Below are 27,877 nucleotides of genomic sequence, written 5' to 3'. Positions count from 1 at the left end.
TTTTTTACAGCAAGTAAAATTTATACGTTACAAGGAACTTAGTGACTGAGTTATAGTTAGAAACCGTCCTATGATTAAGATTTTGTGGAGCTAAACGTAACCAAGACACAATATTAATCGTTTCGTGTAATAGAACTATTACAAGCGATATTAATCTTTAAACCCATAAATCTGGCGCAGGCATTTAAGCTAAAATATCTTCTCTTAGTTTCCATCATTAATTTAATCTATAGCTGATGCTCTGATGTAACAAAAATAATGTAAAACACTACTGATATTTGAATTATGTATATGAGTTGAATAGTGAGATAAGGTGAAAACATTGTTTCTATATCCGGAGACATAAATCTGGCAAATTTGCAAACAAATGTCCGTAACCAGGGCCAATAATTCAATGCGTAGGAGCATCGATAGACAAGCAAATCTGACTATAGATACTATGGCCAAACTACATCCCACGCATTGTAGTATCTTCCTACCTCAATAAATGGGCTGTAATAAGATAGATGATACACTAGCACTAAATTTACATTTTGCGACGCGTGGCATGGAATACAAAATATGCTTTGGTTAAATGTTTCTTCATTTATTTATTTTATAATAACTAATACATTATTATCATTTAAATTGGGTTGTATAATGTTTGTATTCAAACTAGCAGACCCGACCTTCTCCGATTGTAAATCTATCTCCAGTCGGTCCAGCTGTTTAAGAAGAGTTAAATCACAAACGCATAGAGATATAAAATATCAAATATAGTTTGCACGTTATAGCTGCAATTGAAAGCCAGTGAAAATAGTTTCAATTGTATCATTCAAAACAATGAGGCAGTGAAATTGTAGATTTACATTGGAGATATGCATATTATACCCTTATATTGTGAACATTCTCTTCGATAGCAACATCGAAGAATATGCAAGCGCATGGCAAGAATCTAGTCGATAAGGCGGAACTGATCGTATGTCACGCGCCGGGTATGAGCACCTTCAGATTTTGCTCGGAATCTCCCGTGTAATGAATACTTCGACAATCCGTAATTGCCTTGTGACGTTGAATACGGCCCGTAAACGATTGCATTCGAAAGAGAATAATAAACCCTCATCCAACACAGCCTTGCTTCGAAACGTGCAGTTGTATTCAATATAAATCAATCATTGCGATTGGGCTCGGAAGTGCGTTGGTGTGTGAAGTTCACATTCTTTCATTTATCATATTATTATTTCCATCTTGTTAAACACTAGAATTAGATGACGGATGAATACGAACAAAGTTACGGCATTGATTGAAAAACGTAAGTAATAAAAACTATAAGTTGAATAGAAGAAATGCGTCGTCCGTCCTCGTTAGTTTTTGTAATGGCGCTGGCGTCACTAGCCATATTCGCTAGGTCGGACAAGGAAGACATAAAGGGATCCCGTTTTAACAAGTCTTACGGTAATCAATGTCGTTATGCTTCAAGAAACTCTCATTTCAATACTTTTTCAATGATCTGGTGTTTTCTGCTTGACCTCAATACTATGCCTGATAATTTGAATTTCGAATGTAAATTGAGTGCAAACTTCTAGCTTCCCGAAGGATTTAACTACGTGGATTTAGAACTTATTTGGATGTTTTAGAGATAGCTTTGTTCTATTTGCAATGCAAATACCTTCTTTATTTTCTACAAGCTTTTAAATTAGGACTTATTATAATACTACAGTAAGAACCTCATTTAATTCAGTTATTGTATACTCTTATATTAATACTATTAACCAATTTTGTAATTTTATTTTCGTTAGCATAGTTTACAGTATATTTTAGTCGTTACTGAGATTTCCTGGAACAAATATTCGTATAGAAAAGTAATAAAACAATATTCACCTACGTATTTATAAGAAAATTTAAATTTTCTTTAATCAACTCGTAAAATAGCTTTCTAAACAAAATAGTCTAAGAAATGTGTATTTATTTTCCTCTCATCTCGAGTCGCTTCTATAAATTGTTCAAACGAACGTTTCGCGATAGTAGGCATTGTTTTTACATCGTGGCTGGTTGTAGAGAATTTCTCTCGTGGAACTACCATAATGTGCGCATGCCGAGGGTATTGTTAGAAAGTTCAATATAAATTTATGTTACCTACATTTGATTATGCAGTACAATATAAACGAATATTATTCCTTCTACCTTGCTTTCTTAACAAAAGTCTTCTCTTTTTGTCAAACTGTGTTTACGCTTTGATGAAAAATGACAGATATGTACTTAACAGTGGACGGCTTTTGTTTTTATATCCTTCATAAAGCTTACACAAGCATTTATTAGCGCCAATAATAGGTCGTAGCTGTGTAACCCAGCGTCTTCTAACGTCTCATTGATTGCAATAACCGCTTATATCGAAGTTCATTACTTCCCTCAGCCTCCTCTATCGCAAACTGGTCAGTATAGCACGTGTAATGCTCTAATGGCGGATCGTGCGTATCGAACCCTATCTAACGTTAGCCCATAAACCATAGATCGATACCGGTCACGAAGGTTGCAAACACTTGCTTTTTTGTTTCCATTTTGCAGGTTTCCGAAGAATGTAATGAACTATGCTAGAATTGGCTCTGACGCCAGTATAAAAACATTATCATAGTACTTTAAATAGTGAATATTTTAGTATTAATTTGTGATGTCAACCGAGGCAGGTCGCCACGTCTGCGATGTAAGTCCTAGTTTAAATATGAAAGTCGTTTTTTGCATGAAGGATGAGAAGGGTTTACAGATCCTGTTTGATACTTAATGTCTGGAATAGATTCGTATCTATTTCTTCCATCTTTCAATTGCGATACGTGGGTGGTGTATTGTGCACATGCAGGCATGTCTAAGCGTGTCTAGTACTCGACGTCATACTCTTGATGTGGAATTTAAACTTCGTGAGTTAAGGATAACTGTTCAATATCCAAACAATGGTTTTGCAATGGTGAAGAGTAAAGATTGTACACATGAAGTATAAAATGGCAGTTAGGTTCAACATTTGCGTCGAGTGTAAAATTTATTTTGTGGTATGGCTCAACGCTCGTCACAAAGGAATGCTACCTTAACGCTTCGTCCATAAATGTATGTATATTAACGTCGAAATAAATCTTAAAATACATTCCAATGTTGTTACCGAGGCAAGCGAGACGTATAGTGCGACACTCATTCCTGAGGTGCTCGATACCTGGCTGTGCACCAATGGACTTTACTGTCCATGTACACTCGCTTGTCGAAAGAAAACATCGTTTGGAAACCGTGCGGGCTTTAGACCCAAAAAGTTAACGGCGTATGTAAGCCTATTAGAAATATACTTTAAACACTGCATGTTTCATTTGACTAGTAAACAACGCTTGAACACCATCGCACGAACTATATATGTATTTCTAAATCACTTTTAAATCAAAAATAGTCTTGCCTTTTCTTATAGCTAATATACATATTATAAAACAAAACACTTAGACAATACAGAAAACCAAAACAGTTTACATAGATAATCAATATATGTATATGTAACAGAAAACAAGTAATAGACAAACTAAAGAAAACTGAAATTTAACATTTGAAACAACATATAATACTTAATATTTCATGACTGCTTAAACAAAATCAGAGTATTCCCGCCTCTTCAAATACTTCCTCACGTCTTCTTTGGTGAGGTGGAAAATATCAATATCCTCATAGTTAGATAAAACCCAAAACATTGGCGATTTAAGCAGGTAATTCAATTTCGTACGAGGCACATGGAACAATTTTGAATATCATTTTGACACATTCAATGAGTAGTGTTGAGCACTAGCCATAATATTTTATAACTCATTACACTCAGTAGTAAAGCTGAAGGTACATATATTCGTAAAAGCAAGTTAAACATCTTTATCTTAAACAAACGCATCATAGTTGTGGTCAAATCGTGATTTATGTTGTTGTTACCTCGACCACAGCTCTTCGCAATTTCTAATTCTCTAGTCTCGTGCTTAAAGTTAGCTAAGCTAGTAAATTACCGCTCGTGATTACCACAGCTAATGCCTCCTGAAATAATAGTCTTGCCTTCCGCATGGGCAAGAAATATTTATTTTTAAGGCAATTGCTAGTTCCGTGTTTCCTTAGTCATTAGGTACACATCTTTGTGGTTTACATTTTCTTTAGTGTTAGCTGTCTAAATTGATTTATTAGGAGGCGGTGGTAGTCTTACTCCTACAATTATTGTTGTTTACTTTTTAATCATGAATATTCTTAAATATTGTCTATTAAAATATATCATTTAATTTCGCGCTAAAGAAATCAAAGACCAGTCGTCAATTAAAACCTTTTTGGGAACTTTGATTGACGCCTGATTTCATTCACAAATCGTAATTGCTTCGAGTTGTAGATTTTTCTAAAGAAAGCTAATTTGACAACTGTTCGTTTCTAATTTACGATACGCAATTAGGCTTTGTCCGTGGGGTATGAAAACCGGGCGTCAGTAGCCTTACATAATTAGATTGAGATTTTATCTTTGATTGTAGATTTTTATAATTTACATTTAGTGAGTAATTTCACAGAAAAATATAATGAATTATTTCACAATAATTCGTAAATAAGATTTTATAATATTTCTGAAACCCCAACACAATGCTTAAAGTTATATCATATAAGGAGGCATCTGTACAATCATTGCTGCCTTTTCCCTGACAACTTCGTGCCGGCTCGCCAAGAATAATAAGTTAATTATTATGGACCATAATCGAGGGACATATCAATAGACGCAAGAATGCTTTGAACTTTTTGCAATGTGTGTGGTATTAGTATATTTGTATTAATAGTTTAAAGAAGAAATATTCGCCTCTTTCTCTATAGTATCTTTTAAGATTTGTTTTAATACAAATATGCGCATGTTCGGTGCAATAAACTGAATATTATCCCAAGCTAAGACCGCATTAGAACGCACGGAAATAAACCGAACGAGTCCTTTGTTATCAGAGTATTTGGCGGCTGGTCTTGCAACTGGAAATACTAAAACGGAAATATCGACTGGAATAATGGAAAATAGGACATTCAAAATTCTAATTAGTAGGGGCCGTTCATGTATTACGTAAGCACGATATGTCTTTGATTTTCTTATTTGGTGATTACGTAAACAGTAATTATTTACGTTTTTACACATATTACCTACGCATTGTTTATGCTTGAAATTGAAATTCGTTAAAAATTACATAAAAAAATTAATACGTTTATGTACTGTTATTTTTGACAGCTTTGCTTACTTTTGTGGACAAGGGGTTGAGGGGGGGGGGAGATAATCTGCTTACGTAATACTTGAACGGCCCCTAAGCCTTCAAGTCTTTTAATATAAGAGTTTTTTCAGTATCTATTTATTATTGTACTTCTCAAATATTCACTAGCCAGATATTCCTCGTCTTAATTCAGCTTTAACTAGAAATATATGTCTTTTCGTGGTGTATTTCACGCCGCAATCAGGTATCTAGCTGCGTCTTCTTATTAAATTAAGCTGCACTTGTTGATTGTATCGAAAAGAGACTTTATAGAGACAGTTTTATCTATAATGAAGGCTTGTAGGCGCTGTAATATACTATTGTGCGATTGAAAATCTTCAAAGCTTTTTGTGCAAGGTTTACGTCACATTTAAAGATACCTTTAGCGTTTAATAATATAGTGAATTAGCTAGATATAACTATGTATATAGAACTAACTAGGGCAATATTGTGTGCATAATTTTTGAGACAGTAATTGTTTATACTTGCTGTTACTGAAGAAACACATCTTTGGTCATTTGCGTATATATTTTATTGACCTTAATATATATTGCATTTATAGGTATTGCCATGCGGTCAATGCCCTTTACATACATAATACTTATTCTACCTTATACGTTTAATTAGGTACTAAATATGTTATATATAAATCTAGCTTTGTCATTCTTGCTTTTTACATACATTTACAATTTAAATTAACGAAGGTTTCGACGCGTACTTTCATTACTTGAAGTTCGCTTTCATCGTTCAACAAAGGTTCTTTCGATTATTCTAAAAGACTTTGTAAACAAAAGGTATGATAAAAAGGAATGTTTACTTTCTAGCGGTCCCTAATGGAGATCGAAGCAGTACGTGTTTTACGAAAATATAGTCGATCAAGCGTTTGGCGGTTTTGGGCGACCCACTTCACCCATTGACGTGTAGGAATTTGTTCTAGATTATGAAGATTTTGTGATTCCAATATTTGCTGCGGTGAGCAAATATTGACTTGATAATTTTGATCGTGACTAGATGATTGAAAATTTTATTATAAATTGTAAGTAATAAGAAGCAGTGAATACGACTATGCCTTTTACGGCTGTGCCCAAAGTTGATATTTACGAGTTAATATTCACTTAAGCGGTCACGGCTATACTCTCGATATGTAATCGGGAATTTATAATTACAAATAATACACTACTTTTAGTAATGAAAATAAATAATGTATTCCGAGTTGTGAGTTTTAAGAAAAAACAAAAGACGGATTAATACATTTTTTCTTCTCTTTATTATACAAAATAATATAATATTATCAGAATATGTTACATTAGAAAACCGCTGTGGTTATAAAAAAAAAATGTGGCATAAAAACGTTACTCAAGTTAAAATGTAAGTTTTAAAAGGCCAAAGATATTTTACTGTTTGAAGCTTTATAATTGAAATAATTACACTAGGTGATAGGTTACAATAATTAGCTTCATTAATATTCAGTCTCATTAACCACAACCAGGCTTCAAACGTCCTTAAACACTGCGCTGTAATATATAGTACACGACAAATCGCTTTTTAATGTATTCTAATTGATGACTACTGACAAAATACCTTCGCTGTTCATTTGTTATTATATCTAAATCGTTTGTTTCGAGGATATATTTCGGCCCTTTGAAACAACACCAAATCTAACTGGACGCTTACAATGTATGGTAAAGCTGAAACGTCTTCGTTCTCAGGTATGTCCTTCTGTGTCTGATAAACCGACATTATTTTTATCTAAGGCATACTGGTTTCGTTACGATGTTATCCTTCGTTGCTCAAACGCTGGATTTCTCTAAGAATTCAAGTCGCAAATATTACTACATATTACACTAACATTCCTCTCAGACGCAATTAAAATATAGGATTAAAATATTCGATAGTAATAAAAAACTATTTACCTTCATTTTTTAAATAATTTCTTATTATGCAAAGCTCCTTTCTAAAGTAACATGATAATAGATAAATAATAGCTCTTTTATCCAACAATTACAGAAATAACCGCTTAAACATAGTTATATTTGATAACAGTAAATGGTAGAAAGCATTTTATAATCACTTAAGAATAGTTGAAAATTATATTTACTTCTATTTATACGATACATACGTATCGCATTAAACAGTAATTATGATTTACGAAGAATAACACCAGAAACATAAGAAGTACGTATCTTGAATAGCTATCGTAATAGAAAAAATTAATACTATATAATTGTGTCTTTATGTGCATGGAACAAGTATGAAGTGCTTCTAAGTTCCAAACTAAACTGAAGCACGAACATGCACCGTTCGATTAATCTACAAATTCGATTGAGATGTCAAATTGTATTACTCAATCTGTCAAAAACGGAATTTATCATATTTACGTATACGAATACGTAACTATGGTAAGTGTTAAAGCCTTTAATTATAAAGCTATTTCGTTTAAAGCGTTACTTTGATGACCCTTGTTAATGTTATCGTATAATTGTTTAAGTTTTATACTATCTGTATATTGTAACTGTCGAACATTTTTGATCTATAACGACATTTTACAACGGTTTGTCTTTGATATATGCATCAAAAAGAATAAATCGTGATCACGAATTTTCGATTATTAACCGACAAACTCGACATGATATAGCCTTAGATATATATATCTTAGTTGCCGCCTTGGTCGAATAGGTATACGAGAAGCACAATTGAAGTTTTACAGATGACTTATAGTGAAAGTGTATGAGAGTAGAGTAACTAGTCTAAATTTAAATATTGCCGTAATACAGATGGGCTGAACTCATCAGAAAGAGGCTGGTCAAATAAAATAGTTATACACCCGTGGGCGTCATACAGTAGTTACACTAAATTTAATGTCAAGCAAGTCGTATTCAATGTCTTTGGAATGATACTTCTTAATTTTGTATAAATACATTTTTACATTTTAGAGTGGAAGTTTAATATGCCCATTTATTTGGTTTAACGAGTTAAAGCGTGTACGTAGCAATGTCAATGATGATCCGCGTAAGGGACGTCCTTTAACAGCGACTACAGCAGATAATACCAGTGCTGTGAGACGCATAGAGCAGTTACAGGCAAGCCTAGGCATTGGTATGAGTCAAGTTCAAAAAATATTACACGAACATTTAGGCGTCAGGAAGCTTTTTACCATATGGTTTCCCCATACTGGTGGATATTTGACTATGGCAGGTGTCGAGATAATGAGTCATCCGCCATACAGTCCTGACCTGGCGCCCTGCGACTTTCATTAATTCCCAAGAAGTAAAGATAAAATTCGAGGCATTCGCTTTACGAGCCCTGAAGATGCGGTGAAAGCGTACAAAAATGCCATAGAAGAGACCCCTAAGGAAGAATGGGCCCACTGATTTTATCAGTGGTTCCATCCAATGCGACGATGTGTAAAGAGGAACGGAGAATATTTCGAAAAACAATAAAAGTTTTGGCAACTTTGGTAAGTAAAAACGGCTTAATGTGGTCATTAAGCCGTTTTTCTAAGCATTTTCAGTGTTACCTAGGTATTTATATTGGATCAAAGTATAAATAAAATGCCCAAACCTAAAATACTATTAGTATTGCGGAATCATGGTCGATTATTTTGCTTTACATTAGTAATTCAAAACGGAGATAATTCTCGCTAAATCCGAATTTGTTCTTTATGTATATGTCAATTACTGATACTGAAGCAAGCACTTATTTAATTATATCACTAGCAATATTTACGTCTGTAATACGACAATTTCAAACTTAGCCTAAGTAAAGGTACGCTTTTTAGAATTTAGTAGTGCCTCAAGTAAACAATTCATGTAGCATAGTCAACATTCAACGGTTTTATCCATAGTTCATACTTAATATTGACTCATAAGTGATAAACACTAATATTTTTCCGCATCGCTGAAAATCATGTTCGTATTAAATACAACTGATTGGTTTACAATAAGTACCTTTATAACCTATGGGAACATAGTCTTAGTGCATTGAACCTTTGTGTTTTTCTGCACGACAACCTTGAACGGCTGCTTTTTATTGGATTTACATGTGAGGTAATTGTGCATTTCAGATAATAAGTGCTTTGTGAGCTGCAAAAGTTATTTATTAAAAAGAATCCGGGCGACGACAAAATTGCTTGGAAAATCCTTAGCTCTTTTATTACTTTGGTCCATCGCTTTCCGCAATTTATTGGCTCAACATTATATGTGGTTTTTAAAATAAAATATCGCTTAGGAGAAAAAATCCTAAATCTTTAAAAAGATTTAATATTGCTTAATCTATGTCATTACATTATACACTACAATCTAGTTTTATACGCCTCTTTAACTGTCAGTGAAGATTCACGATTTTTTTCTTTTGGAATATTGCGGTTTCGCGACTCTTGTCGCCTTTTTGCAAACTTTCTGCATATTATCTCAATTATTCGCTTCAGTACCAACGCTTTTTACATTATTGACCCTATTAATGGCAAATTTTTATTTAACCTGAAAATGTTACGTTTATGCAAAGATTATAATTCCTTCCTGTTATCTATAGTTTTAAATACAAATATTTTTTTTAAATTTCCTACAATATTTGCGTCACAATCCCAGATAAAAAAGTACGTACACACATGTATCGTCTACGTTAAAATTTTCGAAAATCTTTACACCACGGTACCTATACGCGAAAACATTTGTTTTGTGTTACTATGTAACTTTTTAGCTACCGTCCTTCATAAGCTATTTCCCATTCGAGAGACGTGCTTACGTGTATCGAAAAGGTCATCTCCACGAACTTGGAATCCGTAAGTCATTTAAAAGTAGCGAGTTTGTATGTGGGTCGGTTCATTGTAGGTTAATGGGACATTGCATCGCGTTGCACTTTCTTGCAGTTGTCTCAGAGATGATGATCATGGCACAGCAACTTTGAAATTGGAAATTATCCAATTTAATATATTCATTTCAATTACTCGTGGAATTACCGATTTAATGTGAATTATACTTACTAATGTTATAAGAGTAAACGCGGATAATAACCACGGCAAAAAGCTGTAACAAAACAATTCTAGCAATTTCAATAGAACCGTTTTTATTTCTTGAGGAATTCGTGACTTTAAAATCATATTAAAATGTAAATATTTATTATAAAAATAATAAATATAATAAATTTTCAAGTGTATAATTTCTTGAAGTAATACTAAAATTAAAAATTAATCGACTAAAGGATATATTCAATCAAAATGATTAGATGTGCTAATTGCGCATTTTATTCCTTTGACATGGTCCCGTTAATTGAGACTAATTGCAATCTTGATAAAAATTCCTTTCCCGTCGTGGTATAAAGCGTTGAACCACAATATTTTTGAAAAAGGTTTAAACGAAATTAAAATAAAAAGTCAAATAGCCATGAAACTTTTTGCTCATTATTCAGAAGTTATTATATTTTTATAAGACAAAATATGTGCAAATGTTTCCTATTTCTCAGTAGGGTCATCCGTGTATAAGTGACTATATATTTTTCCTGTGGTATTTAAAAGTATCTTTATAGTTTTTACCGTAATCTTTCTATAGTCCTTGGTAATTTATCAGAAAATCTTAGTGAATATCCAGTAATTATAAGCAACAATCTCAGTTGTGAGAAAGATTCCTTACCAAGATGCCGTTGAAGATTTTCCACATCAACTATTGAAATTATAGATTACAGATAACAATAAGATAATTTGTGCCCGCGCATTCTCACCTTTCTGTACGGAAATTGGAACTCAAATTATTACTACTGTTATACAGTATTGTATATTTCGAATTTAATTGAGAAATTATAGTATAATTTCCTTCATTTGTAATAGTCATCGATGAATAAGATGTTTGTTTGTTCCAATCTGGAGATTGTAATACAAAAAATATTAAAAATTATAGAATTCGTAGTGAATGGGTGTGGCGATTGCGACTTCTTAAGTCGTACGACACGTAGTTTTTGCGTCAGATACATATCGGTTTGTTTACGATATTTTCCTTTAAAGTATCGTTTACGCACATTGATAAAAAAATATACATTTTAAAATATATAACTCAACGTATTACTAAAATTAAATAATCATCAATAAATATATTAAATCAAAATGATTAGGTTGTTCTATTGGATGTGTCGAAGCCGGTTTTTGAACGCATTGATTAGAATCAACATGTTAAGACTTAGTCTGGACACATCAAATGTATGGTAACATGAATTCATTCTACGCTCTGCTATTATTTAAAACACCTATTGACCCCTTTAATTTGCCTCGTACTAAATCTTTGCTCGTGATCTTGTTACTTCCGTGGTTGTTTCAACAGTAATTAACAATTATTCGAACATCGCTATTGATTAAAACGAGCTTTGTTGTCTGTTGCTTAAGTTACATTTGCACGTCTTCGATAAATATCGTCCGCTATTGTTTTCTCATTATTAACCATCTTATTTACTCTCTAATTCCAATTGCGATTATACTGATATAACTTTCATTTGTTATTTTATTTTCTTTATTTATTTATTGTGATATTGTAAGACGTAATACTTATGACTTCACACTGCCACAGTTATTTAACTAAATGACTGAGGCAGTGTGAACTAGTTAAAGAAGAAAAACTGAAGAAAAACTTAAAGGTTTTAAGTCACCTGGTGAACGATTGTTTTGAACGCAGATCTATATAAGCAAGATGCAATAAATTAATGCTGAAATTGGACGGTCTCGATGCCCTTCGATGTTCTAGTGATTTTTTTTTAATTTATTCAAACCAACTTCGTGACCAACTGAATTCAAATTATAGTAAAAATTGCATTTGCAATATTTTCATGATGGTGTTGTGTAGTTGGGCGTAACGCGCCGTTTTGTCGGCTGCTCTTGCCGATACGGTCTGAATGCTTTACAATATCCGTCTAACCTTTGGTTTCGACTTCTAGTTTTCTTCTCGATGGGGAAAGTAAGGGTTTTCTATTTCCATATGTAATTAATATTGCATTCGATTTCTTTCAATCAATCATTAACTTTGTCATATTATTTAAATTTAAATGACATTTTAATAGGTTAGCATACTTATAAATCTAGCTTATTTTAATCTTTGAAGATTAATAAAAATTACGATTTTCTTCTTTAAAAATAACTCTTGTTAAAATGTATGCGATTAAATGAGGTCCCTAATGTCATAATGTCCAAATGAATATTCTGCTATTTACAGGTTTTAGTTGTAATATTTAATATTGACCGGGAAATAGTTTATTGTATCTTACATTTAATCCATATCAAATCGCTTACTTATCCAGAAGATAACATTCACGAATTCTTCAATTGTATATTTAACAAAAGATTTTATAATGTTTTCTCGTAAAATTACGACGGTACTCAAAACGGTATTAATATCGGTGATGGCTTTGTACTAAGTAGAACTCTTTTGACACGACAGACCTGATTAAATATTTATTCCAAACTGATTACGATCTCAATTATTAGTATTATATCTTAAAAGTATTAATTCTTTACAATAATCTTGACGTAATTACAACAATGTAGATATATTATCAAAATATCGTAAACTTCAGGAAAGAGTCCGCAATTCATGGCTTAACGGCCAATAAACTTGACGACGGAGTCAAGTGCGAAATGTTGCGGCTTGGCTCAAATTTGTACTGGAAATGAGCTTGCCGTTAGCGTTCGGTGACACAGCCTACACCACAAATAGTCTATACTTCGTGTCTATCGCAAAATTCTATATAGACGAAGAGCTTTATATAGAAGAGTCCTACAAGTCTCCAAACATTCTCTTATCTATACATATATAAATGAATCCCTATTTCCCTTGGTCACGGCATCACGCGTGAACGGCTGGACCGATTTCGCTATTTCCTTATTTGTTGTTTTTGTTAATGTCAGAGAAGGTTCTTATGAAAGAAAAAATAAGAAAGTTATACGGAAAATTAGAAAATTTAAGAATCCTATCCACCATATTAAGTAGTCCTGACTTTACTTTCAATAGCAAATTTTGTTTTCAGTGCATAGATAGCGCTTTTACAATTCAAACTTTTGAAGCTTCGATCGAAGTTATTATATTAATAAAATACATATAAAATAATTATAGTCGCTAATTTTTTGCATCATAAAGCATTTTTAGTTAATTATTCCAAATTTGAAATCAATATTCATAGTTAAGACAGGATCTGTCGGGTATTTCATAAAATTAATTCAACGTTCAAATATTAAAAAAATCTCGACTAAAATCTATTACCACGATGATATACTAGTAATTACTTCATCGTGATTTAAGCTAATAAGATTTTCTCTACGTAATATCCAGTTAGTTTTACTCATAACAATATATAAATCATAGTAAACTCTACAGCAACCACGAGCTCCCCGTCTAAAATAGCGTTCCGTGTTTCCGACATGGATGGTTGATGTCCTCACCTGTCGCGTCCCGTTACGAGATTATCTTCTAAACCGATTGCATTTACTCTATATTATATGAAAATAACTGCAATTGCATTGCAAAATATATTGCATAGGGAATGACAAGAATGATGACCATTACGAGAGCAGTTTTTATACCACATTATATTATGTTGTAATAATGACTAGGGCTTTTATCAATATTCTTTGAGAATAAATCGAACTAGAATCAGCTTTTTACTATCATTTCTCATTAGTTGCACGTTTAATGAGTTAGATATGTAAAGTCATATTATATAAATTTGTTATGATATTGAACAGTTTAAGCATAAATGCGAAAAAAATTGCTGCAGATTTTACAATTTTGGATACAGTTTTATAGACCGTTGAGTGAACTGACAAACGGCCTGCTGCATGTCAGTTCCTGTACTGTGAGAAATAGTGTATTACCTTTGTTGTAAATATAAATGTAAATTGTTGCCGCGTTAGAGTAATCTGTAATACTCTTAAAACACCTAAACATTCGAAATCAATTTTCAAAATTGAATTCTAAAATAATATGAGAAAGATATCTAGGGTTATCAACGTCAAAGCTTAGCAACCAAATCCGTACCGCTCAACCGCAATGCAAATTGCTATGATAAAACAATGTTTTCGCCCGTGCTGATGTCATTAGGTACACAATAACGTTTCCACTGTATTTACATCCATATAAGGTCGAGATGAAACCCGCCGTGATTGGTTTGTGATCTCACGGTGCCGCGTGAACTACGAGTAACGGATTACTATAACCTTCTGACATAGTTATTATAATATCTGTACTAAATTGATTCCCTCCAGTACGAACTTTCGTGCCCATTGATTCTTGTATATTTTAGATCATATTTATAGACCATCGGAATCTATTGTTTCTGTTTTTATTCGCGCTATTTCTTGTCTGTGTCAACAAGGAATTACACTAAATTTTCCCTTTCAAAGTATAATTGCAGTTTAATGAGAGTTTTCTTTTATATCTGTTACAATAACATTTTTGTTATTTCATTTGTGCATTATTAAAGCTTCAACAAGAGATATTGGGCGTATTAACTGACGGATTCAATTACCACCTATCTGCCTGTCGCTATGTAAGAGTTTAAATTGTGCGAAATTCATTTACTAAGTGAGTGCACGTCCATTCGTGACGGGGATATTAAGTGAGCCCAAGGCGGTTCTCGTGTTACTTTACTCCTTCCTAACTTACTATCACTTAATTCTAGCTTAAATTGTATAATGGATCGAGTTTGTTCACAGCAGCACAGTTCATAAGCGCTCATTATTTTTTGTTCGTAAAAACATGCAACAACAACAACAACAACAACACGTACCTATAGTCTCAGAAAATTCAACATGTGTATGTGAATATATTTTACTACCCTTTAGAAATTTCTGCAGTTAATATATTTTCATGGTTATAAATTCTAGTGAAGCGTCATTAAGCAACAATAAGCAATATAATTATTACAACTCTGAGGTGGCATTCATTCAGCTATATAAATATAGTTTCATTTTCAATTACTTTTTTCGAAGGTGAGTCTTGTGAGGTCTTAAAATAAACTCTCATGAATACAAAAACTACCGCATCGAAGTGATTCTGCCCATTTCACCAATATACTTATAAAGCTTTTTACGACATTTCAATTAAATGACGAAGTTACGGTTGAAATGCTTACAAGCCCTTCGATAGTAAATATTAAGGCTATTGTACTTATAAATAACGTAAAAAGTTAACGGTATATTACAAAAAACATGCGTTTTTCTGGAGCGACGAGAACTCAAATTGAATATGAGTTTTTTCGGTGTTTTTGCTTACGTCTATGGCTAAATTATCATCAAACTATTTATATGTCCCGAAGATGTGTCTGGCTGTGTTTGCCTCTGCACGGAGAAATTATTATTAACTTTACACTAATAAGCAATTCAAATGTTAAAATGATATTTAACATAAGAACGTGTCCAATAACACTACTAACAGACTATATTGAGGGAAGACACTCTATTCTTGTGTACGAATTTTTAAGGTGTAAATAATAACTATTTTTATATTATTTAGTATTTAGTGGTGTCTGCTTTTCGTCAACGAACCGTCTGAGGTGTAACACTTGCTAATACAGTAAAGGCAATCAGGAATAAATTGGCATGTTTTACCCAAATATGGACGACTTGTATCCCAGAAGGATGGTTATCTACTTGCCTTTAAAATCAAAATAATTAAATAAACAGATCAATAAAGGTTGTAGCGCCGCTTGATATTTTTTATCAGGCTACTAGTATTTAGTTAATTAGTTACTTTTCTTGGCAAATAAATATGGCTTGCATGATAATTACACGCCGTAACTTACACAGTAATTTAATAATTCATTAATATTTAATCCCTACAATTAATAATAGCGTTGTGCTTAATTAATCAACCATTTTAGAATTACTATGTATAATCGTTTTTATTACGCGAGAATAAAAACATTACCCTTATAAATATGCGTTTGGATTATGCACTTAGTAAATTAACAAAAAATACATCAATAATTCAATAGTAAATTTATCAGTTTTATGTGTAATTACGGTAAACCTTTGTTTTAAATACGATGTATGTTCTTCTAGAGGTAATCAATATTGCTATTTTAATTATTATTAATTATTTACCTATTCTCACGTATGGCCCATACTATACAGTTGTGCACTATAACGGTACAGTCTTGTGAAGTTTCAAAGGTTGAGTATATAATCAATATTTTTGCTTTTGCATAAACTAAAATATGCGTGCGCCGTGCTCCATGCATGCGTGACCTTATGCTAATATGACGATCGGTGTATTATAACGCACCAGCGGTATAAATATCTTTTGAAGAGGACATTGGATAAAAATTGTTTTATTATGATTTTGTGAACTATATGGACGGTACCTTGTGAATTAAATATGTGTGTAATACACTATAATAATTATATCTTGTTGTTAAAGAATTCATATGACCTAATTTAAAATAGGCTATTTTGCCATTTCACGATGTCTTATAAAAACAAAGAAGATTTTATAACATTGACATCCATTTCTAAAGCATCGAGCAAAAACTGGGGAACATAAAAACAACAGTTAACATTCGACGCGCTCAGTGAAATCTTGTAGAGCCGTGAACATTATTCCCAATCAATTATCCGAGGTAAATTGAACAGGGGATGACAAACTACCATAATGATATTATGTTTATTCAACACAAAAGGCGAGAAAGTGTTATGGCGATCAAATAGCCATTCAATGCTACCGACGTATGAAGCTCAATTTTACAAGTGGCAACTCATTTAGTAAAATGAAGAGGCTATTTCTTGTACGTCACTGTTTTTTATGACCACAATAGCATCTGAGGTTATCAGACCGAATGGAACTATACAATAGCTTTCTCCGATTTGTACGCATATTAATATAGTTACACAATGTTATGAATTATGTGTAATTGAAATAATTTATATATTGTTATCCTTACTGAGATAATTAAGAGAGGTTTCTAACAGGTCCATACATGAAATACCAATTTTTACAATAACACGTTGATATGTTTTATAATGGTTTCTTTTTACAATTATATTAAATATTTTCACTATAAGCACTCTGCTTTAAAGTTACCATTGATTGCCAGTTCTTCTCTTCCGTTCTACGACCTTGATTTGAGAACTGGAAGTAAATGTAAAATAAGAATTATTTGTATTAATTTATTACTGGATACGTTTAAGGCCAATGTTATTAATTATTTATATAAGTAATTTCTTGCAAATTGTTATAAATACTTTTAACTTAAACCTATAAAGCCTCCTTTATGATAGGTCTCTCTAGAGATTTTAAGAGCTGGTGATAAATCTTTTATTATTTCTATATTCAACATGTGCATGTATTCCCATTCATGTGTATTGTTATTCTTCAAAACACTTCATCTTTCATCTCCATAATGCGAAAATTCTTTCAATGGGACATTTCTTTAGAAAACAAACAATTACTTCTCATCGAAGATGTAATTGTGTTATTTCCTTTCCGGCTAGATAAACAAACCATGCATACTCAAGATAGTATGCGTTGGTATTGCGAATTTCGCTGCACGTGATTTGAATTATTATTTATATTCATTCCGACAGTAAGTACCCTAATGACATGGATCACAAACGTAGGACTTGGTTTCAAATCCGCCATAAACGCCCTGGTTTTGCACAGAATTTTAAATTTATAAAGAAAGTATTCGGAAATCATTACAAGGCTAAATCTTGTTATAATATTAGAGATCGAGTTGCAGATCAATCCTAAGAACAAATTTACATTCCATACAGAGAATAGATTGTTCTGATTGAGCGCTTGACCCGCGTCAAATCATGAAAATTCTAAGTCAAGTGATACATGCATACTCGATAGCCAATGTGGGTAGACTTTCGTTACCAACCGCATAACAAATAACATCGGTCACGTTTCACGCAATGTCCGATTGTGGAACACGGATAATTGATATCGTGATCATCCCAATAATTATTTGCGGTGAAATGTGATATTTATTTATCTGTATTTTTATATTTAGTACGTGAACGAAATCTTCTCACGGTCATAAGGCGAAACTTTCGATTCAAATCGCGAGCTTTCATTATATCGGACGTGCTTACATTTTAATGATTTTACCTTCGCTCAAAATGCTTTACTGTGAATGCCACGAGTGTCATCGTCAATGTATTAATAATGCATCGTAGGGTGCTGATTTAAGCTTATTGTTAATAATTAACATTTATAACATATAAATTTTAATAAAAAACGATACGATTAACCAGGTAATAAAAATATAGTAACAAACAATTCCCGGAACGCACCGAATACAAGTATTCATCGACCTTCCTAAACATAGATACAGTTGTCATGTTACTTAGAGTAAGTGGCGACAAAGCAGTTTGCTACTGTTAGTAGTGAGAGGCGATCTGCCCATTTAAGTACGCAATCGCCACTTTTTGTGCTGAATGATCGCACTATTTATCATCGATATCATCATTAAAGCTTTGAAACGAAAAGTGAACTAGATTTTTTACTTACATGTTATCCTGACAAACTTTTGCTTTTAGTCATTACTTTGCTCTTAGCACCGTCAAGATTTTTATAACTTTACATATAAATACAGAGAATTTATGTGCAAGTTTGCGAACTGTAAACAAATACCTGGAAAAATTGATTCAAAATTCAAATCATGACACACACCTGATATAAACCGAATTCGATTACAACATCAACGATAAATGTTGAAAAATACTTACCTCTGTTAGTATCTATTAAGACAGGCTTATCGAATCATTAGACGGACAACGGTTAAGACATGAAAAGGGAAAAAAACCTTATACCGCTAGCTGACACAGTGGTTTATTGAGCATTATTATATTGAATGCTGCACTATCGCAAACCAATGCCGAGGTATTGAGAATTTTACGTCTCTTTCTTATAATTAAAAATAAAGACCATAACAGGTCCTTAATGTCCGAGATTTTTACATTAATGTAGTCATAAAAATTATTCAAATTTATTTAATATAAAATGTATGTAACCACTATACAGTGAGAGTATGTTAAAACCGTGTAATATAAAAAATAAACATTACTGTATCCGCCCAGTGATAAAATCCTTTATCCGCTTTTGCAGTATTCACGAAGAGAAAGTTGAATTTCACCGCAGATCAAATCAGAATCTTGTGCGTATTTCCAAATATGACGTGTGTGTTTTGTCTAACGTTAGCTGCCTAACACCTACTGATTTTATCACGCTTCACATAGCTTTTGATGACCCTAGATCAGACCTTACTGTAACATAACGGCAATACGAGAAAAGTAGCAGTACAGCGCATTAGATGTGCCAAAAATATCAGCTGCAAGTCAACATTAACCCGCTTTATAGCAAATAGTTTCTTAGAAAACTTCGTGCCAGATTTTCTTTACTTTTACGTAACGATTACCGTTTTACAATCCGTAAAGGGACTATTCTCACAATCCTTATATAAAGGATTAGGAAAATTTGTACCATATAGACAGTATTTTTATCACATTTTTCACATCCGAAGAATGCATGGTTTATGGATGTGTCATATACATAGCATATTTTTGTACTTTATCTATACTAAATTTTTCAGTGTGTCTGTATGAGTCAGTGACTCTTATTAGCACATCATTGCTGACTATAAAGACAATATGCCAACGCAATCGACACACCAGCTATTAATCGATTTTTTTAATTCACGGAATTTTCTTGAAATATTTTTCATTTTCATTTTTCATTTAAATATATGTATTTAATAACCTCTTGTAAATCAAGCCATATTAACAAGCTCTCAAGTATAAAAGCCATAGTTCAGATCTCGAAACGATTCATCTTTTGAGTCATTACTTCATTAGACAGACTCCGCACCTTTTAATTGTATATTAATGTGTTTAAAATTGGCTTGTAAGATGTGCTTCAGGCAACCGGATACGAGAAAAGTAATTATATTATATACGTTTTATATAATAGTTCTGAGATAATTGATGTAACATATATGATACTTCATTGCATTTATTTTTCTTGACCGTTATGAAAAACTAGTTCCATTTATGTGGGTTGCTTGATATGCTTCCAATGTGGTAAATTCTATGACCGCCCGAGAGCTCGTAACTATTAATAAGGATAATTAAATCATAATAATGGAGAAATGGCAAACGATACACCCTTATTTATAAAAATATTTTAGTAATTTACGGATTTGAGTAAGATAGTAATTGTTATGAATGAACAATAAAAATCACACCTTTGAAAGATGACTAAGACAATACGAATTCAAAAATTCCTTAACTCGATAGTTTATCGATAGAACTCGTCAGACCAAAGCCAAAGATGAAAAATTCTATGCTAATAAGCCGTCAGACTCTTGCATAATTTTGATTAATTTTTTGTGATACCAACCACGTGTTCTTAAATAACTTCAAACATAACTTTCGATTACTAATAAATGAAGAGGTCAGTTTGTATTGCTTTATTTCTATGACATAATGACATACAAACAAGTTTTTATAATGCCTGTATGATTGATGTTTATATTACGTGTGATGTGGATTTATTATTTTGTTTCAGGTAAGCTGTTTTTCGAATACGGTAAGATGAAATGTTATCAATTACAAGTTGTATTGATTCTGAAAATATGATCATTTTCGACTTTGGTAGCAAAATCTAACTTGTAGTTTAAATCATAACGTATTTAAGGCCGTTATAATATCCATATTTACGAGTATATTTAAACATATTTTATCTCCACTGATAAAGTACACAAGACAGTTAGCATTTTTACCTAAAGTACCTTGTTTATAAAAAAGTCTTGTTTCATTATACAATCCAATCAAATATTTAACCATCGAACTTTTCAAAGTTAATTCATTTTTACCGGTAATCAATTGGGCCTTCTTAACTTTCACTTAAATTGACAAGGTATATTGATAGGGCATTGTTGCAATCAGAAAGCTCTTGATAAAAAAAACAGTAGCGCTACAACCTTTAAGACTCAGCTTTAGATATCTGTATGTTTAGTGATAATTTTTAAGTAGATGATTTGCGGTGCCTGACACACGCCCTCGATTTATAGTTCTAAGGCATGCCAATTTATTCGCCGTACGAGTGTTAATTGCACACATACGAAGAAAAGTCCGTTAGAGACGTTATTCAATCGCAAGGGCTCTAGAGGTACACGCTCAAGCCACTAGTTCAATACTGTCTTGATAAAAGTGTGGCTTAATAAAATTCAATAATCGAACGCGGAATTATAAATTCAGGTCCGTCATATATTTTATAACATGCAACTTTGTCAACATTAGTTTTAGTAAATGATAATTAATTTTCTAAAAATTCTTATAAAGTATTAAGGGTGAGGCCAAAGGCTTGTAGTCTTTAAGTAATTCGGTTTCTGTTCGGAATGCACCGTATGTTTAGTGAACATTAATGGTTTGTCACAAGAGCTCTATGGTGCTCTAAATACATACCTAATGGTCACATTCACGATTTGTTGAGAGTGAAAATGTTTTCTAACACATACAATTAGCATACTTCTATACTTTCCTTCCATTGAAATACATATAAAGTGAAATTAGGTTTGATCTAATAAAAATACTTGAATTAAGTAATATATTATTATATTTACGATTTAAAAAGATGCAATATTAGCTTGTAATATTTAATATTATTTAATTATACCTACTTGTTATTTTTTTATGTTCCTATTTAACGACTCATTTTGAATGGGGAGATAGAAAATGTTTATTAAGTGTCGCATTTATTGGTTGATTATTATACCTGAGTATAAATATGTTTGATTAAATAAGTATTCGGTGTAAAGACTAAAGATAAACTAAGGAGTGACAAACTAGTTTTTACGAAAAAGTATCGCGCATAAAATTAGTAAATATTACCATACGAAACGAAACTTTTACCGAATGCCATAGCAATGTCAATTCGAAGCCTATATAATATGCTTAATTACCTGTCATTCATAGGCTGCGTAATTACAAGCATTCAGGGATACCACTAAAGTAATCATTAAAAACCACTCAATCACGAATGGATTTATTAATCTTAATCAAGAGCTTAAAGCAACTCAATCTTATCTTGTATGTTTTTATCAAGCTTATTAACATGTAAGTTTGTTTATTGTAGTATATTTTACATCAGAAACATAAATAAAATATATTTTTAATAAGCTAAGCAATCAATAGTCGCGGGGTTTTATTTAATTATATTTATATAGTATAGACTAGGTATTAGTAGTATTTTTCACTACTTTCCAGTATTCCTTCTGGTCATATTTTACCATGTAAGTTGAACTATTTGCTATTCAATACTAAGCTAGCTTAATTGCAGTTTCCTAATTGTTGTATAACGCTTTAAAGTACTCTGACCTTTAAATCAACATTTCCATTACAATTGTAAATACCATAAATTTAGCTAATCGAATACAATTCGGCAGATTAATTGATTTCATACACTTTCTACAATAAAGTTGTTAGTTTCGCTTTCGTGAAACATATTTGTATAGCACATTTTAATTTATCTTCATTGCACTGTTAACCTACATATAAGGTAACAAAATCAGAACTTTCTTAATTACTGTCATAACAAAAGTTACGATTTTAAACGGTCACAACTTCATCAAGTGAAATTTGCACAAATGATTTTTCTTCATTTAATATTCTACGCAATTGTACAATTGCCATTTTATTCGCAACTGTACTTATGTAGATGAAACTGTATAAATAAATGTAACACTTGACGTGAGCCGCTATCAGCAAATCTTGGATTACGTATTTCATTGTAAAAAATATTTCCAACAGCGATTGCACTGTTAAACCACTTTTTACTTACCTAAGTCCCGTAAGGCATGTTTATGGACCACGTCCCAGAGTTTTTCTTTAACACTTGAGGAGATAAGACTATGTAAGGAGTACTAGTGACATTCTAACTTTATAGGTCATTCTTAATTTATTACTCGTTGTATTTAACTTATTTTCATCAGTCATGTTGTTCCTTCACGAGATTGAAGCTAACATAATAACAGTGTAAATAATAAATGAGTTTCTATAAATGCATGCGCCGTTTATGATTGTAAGAAGCAGTAGAAAAATGAAGTAATTGAAAAATACAAATTACACGATATTAACCAACCATAATATGAATAAAAACGTACGTTCCTGTACTGGAGATTGAATCTTGTAGTGGGAAATCTAACCACAGTACCAATGTATTATACCAAATAGTTATTATTTCTTTAACATTACTAAGAAAATTACCCTATGGGTTATTGATACATCGTTTTTGTTTCATGCCTAGTGAAGCGTAATCAAAACGCATTGAAAGGAAAATAATAATTATATATCGTCTTAATACGACGCAAGGGTATAGTTTGGTTAATAAATAACCTAGGAGTGCAGGCACCTCTCATTTCAATTCTTCGCTAATATAACAGAATAAACACTACTTATCCAGAACTATTCGGTAGTGGGCCGACCAATTTTTGAAAATAATTAAAAAAAATTATCTAAATTTATAATTTCAGTCCCCCATTTGTCAAAGCTCACCAATGTCCAGTTTGAGCATTCTGATAAACGAGCTTTTTTATTTTTTTGTTACTTTAACTTTTTGATTAGTAATTGTTTTGTTTAATATTTGTTCTGTTGAAATTTGTATGATCTCTTCGGGTATATCATATTTTCTTGACCCATTATTTTTTTAAGTATTTTGTGGTTCTTTTACCAATGTATCAATGTGCCGAGCGTTGGCAAGCTTTTATGAATAAAAAAAATTAAAAGCGTGTGTAAAGTGCCTATCTAATAGTAGTACATTTTACTTGACAATGCCGATACCTAATCCGCATTGGTAAGTAAATGGTACTACTAAAATCTAAAATTGGAAGTGTCATATTTTCATTATTTTTAATTTTTTGGAACAATTATGTTTACCATAATGGTGCTGTCATTTAGAATAGAAAAAGCATTCCATATGATGTGAACTTTAATAAATAAATTTATAGATCATAAATAGTGCATAAATAACGGCATGTCATAGAATTTCCGGTTGTTGTAAGTGAATCAATGGCTAACGTATCAATCGTTATGCAATAATGCAGCAATGGCCTTGAATTGATAATTGAGAAGTCAAAGTCGGTCGCCGCACGGCGGATGTACAAATTGCAACTACGCACGGAACCTGTCCATCTCTTCGTGTTTCTAGTCTGTTGCTTTCATATTACCTATTATTACTGTCGTGTAATTAGAAGCGTATAAATTGTTATAATGCGTGTCACCGTGGAAGATTTGCGAAGCTTCTGAAAATTGTTTGTGCATTTCTCTGTTTCATCTCTATGATTACTTGCTAAAGGTAATTGGTGATTTCATATGTGAATTGTATTCTAGTCCTGAGTCTGTGAATAGCCTAGCATCAATAATTTGTATGTAATATAACTTACAAGTTGCCTGGGCAGGCTGGAAAGAAGGTGGGCTAATGACTTTATAGAAATATCAGGAAAAGACTAGATTGGCAGAGATAGAGACATCTGGAAAGATTTGGACGAGTCTTTTACCCAAAAGGGTTCCATCCACAGGCGAGTAACATATTACTGCTAACATTTAGCAATAAGTGAATACTAGCACAATTTGAAATGGAGCTTAAGCATATCGAAATAAAAAAGGCTTTATTATTATTACTTACATCTTTGATATTTATTGGATAAGTTTTAGTAACAAGTCTACGTGTAATTTCCAAATAGGCTTGAACTAATTTATCCATAATCGTTGATACCGACCGTTAATTTAATGATACGGCAAATGTAAATCAGGCTATGATAACACATGTTGTCCTGATCCATAGACATACATAGACGACCCACAACCTGGCACGTAGAGGTAAACCGTAACTTTGGCGAGCTGTCGCGAAATCATCACGCACACGTTGTAATTGATAATAATTTGTAAAACCACTAACAACTAGATTTAACATAAAAAGTTCTTTAATATGAACGAAGATCACCATTGTCTATTGTATGATCAATACATTATTATTAGTCATACAATACGCAATTATTACTATATTTGATTAAAACTGTTCAATGTTGTTTCAAATCATTATTATTCTACGAAAATGATTATAGTCAAAATCTGTTATAACGACATTGAAGGGCCTACTCATATTTGGTTGTAAAAGCCGATAGTCGTAACAGCTACTAACAGTTTGGTCAATGTAACCGGTATGTTGTTCTAAACGATATCGTTGTAAACGACTGTATTCAATAATTGTATGATCAATAATCAAAATCTTTGTCCTCATTGTCTATATTGCTCGCACAAACTAGAAGCCTTCAATCCCAAATTTTGGCAATCTCATTGGCGATACAATCTCTAATCTCTAAAATAGCTTTCCTTATGTCTTAGAGAATCGTGATCAAAAAGCTTTTATTCGCAATTGTTAAGGAGTGAGTGTTAATACACTTCAAGATAAGTGAATGATATTATTTCGATTATCGCGTTGTGTAATATATTACTTAACGAATTAGAATGCGACTGAAAGTAGAATTAAGGCTGTAATTGATTTAGGTAATGTCACACATATCTAATTTTATTAGTTACAATAGCAATACTTTCTACAATTAAATTGTAACAAGATCTTTTGAATTGAGAAAACGTATTAAGGCGGCAATTATGTAAGGGATTTTGCAGTTAATGAAAAACACCCGAGAACAATTACAGGTGTGTCTACAATCGCTACAGCAAAGATTATTTAATTTCAAGGGAAAGTACATGATATATTAAATGTTTGACACAAACACTTTCATTCAGTTAGCAACCTAGTTATTTGCTTTCGTACCTAAAGTACTAACTACACCCTTTCTCTTAGAATCCGTAATACAAATACGACTATCGACTTTCTATCCGTAATGCGTGCTGATTAATTGGACACGATTACCATTGATTCAAATTCCTAGATAGATTTTATTGACGTATATAATTCAAATGTTCCTATTGCTAAATTGCACCTGTTCTAAAGAACATTTAACTAACATACTACACTCCTCGACCGCCTTATAAAGTTGCCACCAGACAGAAGATAATTACCATACTCTAATATATCTAATTATATTGGCCTAGAGATAAGAGTAATTTTTCGCTATCAACATTTATTACATAAATAAATTTCTGAGTCGACAAATTTATAAAATAAAGACATCGACCCCACTGAAATATGTTCCCCGGATTCAAATGTTCCTAAACGATGCCTTAATTAAGTTTTTTAATTCGTGAGACTGCTAGAGATACGTGATGTTTAGCACATTAATCGCAAATGTATAAAGCTTGCCGAAATTGTATGCAATTTCGTTAACCGTATCGTTTTATTACTGAGTGTTTAATGTTTTAATATTTGGCGTCGCAGTTGAAATCCTCAGCCGGAAATTATCCAATGATGTAGTTTTGCACATAAAATTTTACGATCAGAACGAAATTAAACGATTTCAAATCTTTTTCGGTTTAACAATACGGAGGAAAGCTATTAGTGACGATGCATTAAACTGTTTGGCATTCAGAAATTTCTGTATATGAACTATCTTGTAGTGAAAGTGTTAAGAATATTGTTCGGAAAGAAAATTTGTTTATCCTAAGATGGTTTTCAATGTGGCTTAGCGTTAATGAGATGAAAGTTGGGGCCTCGCTTGGTTCTTTTTGACCTTTTGTTCGTTTAAGAAATTTTTAGAACTTTATGCATTTCATGCTTGTGTGAGATAGGGTTGAGAATGCTAATTATGTTAATTTTATGTAGGTACATATTATATTTTTGATCCGATCAAATAGTATTAACACGAAAAATTTAAATAAAGTTAATTTACATTAACAATTATTTTCGTCGGACAAAAATTAAAAAAATTATAAATCTTTAAATTTCAATTGTTTAAAAAAATGTCCGTGTAAAAATCATATTATCATTTATTTTATTTCCGTCCTTATTTAGTTGAGACTTTTCACGGCGGTAAAATAATAGTGTCTAGTCAATTAATTATTAAAATTGTTAAGACAAATCTGAAAAAACTAGTTCGGAATCATTATAAAGAAATAATATTTGTTAAGATCTCGACGCTATTATCTATATTAAAAATGGTAAAAAAGCGTCATCTATTATTTCTCTTGTTCATCCTTCATTACCAAAACTTAAAATTATTGAGATCTCCGTTTTTGCCCTGCAAATGAGCTGACCTAACCATTGGATGATTTTAAACGATAATTACCGCAGTTTTTGTAGAAGAGAACTAATGACGCCTGATAATTTATTCAAAAGTGTTGGTATGTAAAACTTTTCTTTGTTAATTATGAATATTTATTTGAGAGTGTTGTGAGATTTTTTACGCATTTCCGGACAATAGTAACCACTGTTTATAGATACGTGTGAAAATGCAAATGAAAGCACGCAAAACTATCTTGCTGTTAATATATTTATTTAGATTATATCACGGAATTATTTTGTTTTAACTTTCACTGTGAAATAACAAAAGGATCACGTGAAGCTTAGAAATAGATGGGATATTTGAAACACGGCATGTTAGGAGAGTCGTGCCAGGATGGTCACGATAATGTTGGTGGGAACAAAAAAGGAGTAAATAGTTCAACGCAACCTAATTCTATCCTTTTATATTAAACGATC

The 27,877-nt window shown here is 32.1% G+C and overlaps 2 protein-coding genes across 2 annotated transcripts in view; one reads left to right on the top strand and one right to left on the bottom strand.

Moving 5' to 3' along the window:
- The window catches only part of LOC123706647 (elongation factor-like GTPase 1), an 84,457-nt gene that overhangs the window by 20,871 nt on the left and 35,709 nt on the right, over nt 1–27,877 (top strand). The gene's annotated exons all lie outside the window — the stretch shown is intronic.
- LOC123706649 (zonadhesin) overlaps nt 1–27,877 on the bottom strand; it is a 42,538-nt gene that overhangs the window by 13,735 nt on the left and 926 nt on the right. The gene's annotated exons all lie outside the window — the stretch shown is intronic.

The sequence above is a fragment of the Pieris brassicae genome, chromosome 3, assembly GCF_905147105.1.
Source record: "Pieris brassicae chromosome 3, ilPieBrab1.1, whole genome shotgun sequence".
In the NCBI taxonomy this organism is placed as follows: Eukaryota; Metazoa; Arthropoda; class Insecta; order Lepidoptera; family Pieridae; genus Pieris; species Pieris brassicae.
The sequence above is the reverse complement of the archived record's forward strand: the minus strand, read 5'-3'. Positions and strand labels throughout refer to the sequence as shown.